Source organism: Penaeus monodon, chromosome 25 (genome assembly GCF_015228065.2).
Source record: "Penaeus monodon isolate SGIC_2016 chromosome 25, NSTDA_Pmon_1, whole genome shotgun sequence".
Classification (NCBI taxonomy): Eukaryota; Metazoa; Arthropoda; class Malacostraca; order Decapoda; family Penaeidae; genus Penaeus; species Penaeus monodon.
The window spans coordinates 34,576,813-34,577,587 of NC_051410.1; the positions used below are offsets into that span (position 1 = coordinate 34,576,813).

The following is a 775-nucleotide window of genomic DNA, read 5'->3' on the forward strand; positions in this document are numbered from 1 at the left end:
ACATGGATAAAAAGCTTATATAAAATTTTCCACCCTAGGCTAACTCAACCCCAAAACAAAAGACATGTAATTTTTTTACTGAAAAATAAAAACAGGAATAAACAGCAAATACACTCACTGGGGCCAGAGAGTTTTTTCTAAGGTAAGTCGGCCCCCTCCCTCGCTTAATTTTATATTGTAGGGGGACCAGAGAACTTACTACTAAAACAAAGACAAAAGCATATTTCAGTCCTTTATACGAAAACCCCAAAAAAAAGCGAAATTTCTGTTCCACGAGAAAAGGGATAATACAAAAAATTTCCCCCCCAAAAAAGGCTCCACGAAAAACCGAAACTCCCGGGATCTCGTCCCCAAGAGAAAAAGTGAAGACGTGCTGTTGAGTCAGTTTGTACGAGACGACGGGGCGGAGGTCGTGGCAGGTCGTGGGAGGTTGTGGCAGGGCGTTCCCTTACCTCACACCCTCACAGCCTTCTCCTCATGGGCCCTTGACTCGAAATTTTGCGCATTCCCCTCCCCATAGAAATATACTCACGGGGATCTAAATAAAGGGAGAGCTGAGGGGAGGAACGTCAAAGGTTGATATATTTTTAGCACATATATATGTATATATTAGTTTCTTGGTAATATAGTTTATGGATGTTTATATTGGTTTCTGGGCAGTTATTGAGGTAGTAAGTTAGAATGGGAAATAAAGAAGTGCTGGTGAATATGGTTGATGGTAATCCACAAGAGATAGGTTTATGAAAATAATTTAGTGATTATAAAACAAAATTGT

General features: G+C 40.0%; 1 protein-coding gene across 1 annotated transcript in view; it reads left to right on the top strand.

Annotated features, from left to right (window-relative positions):
* Positions 1-548: 548 nt before the first annotated feature.
* The window catches only part of LOC119589173 (ankyrin repeat domain-containing protein 13D-like), a gene marked incomplete in the record, with an annotated part of 44,726 nt that continues 44,499 nt past the window's right edge, over positions 549-775 (top strand). The window contains 1 exon segment of the mRNA XM_037937768.1: positions 549-575.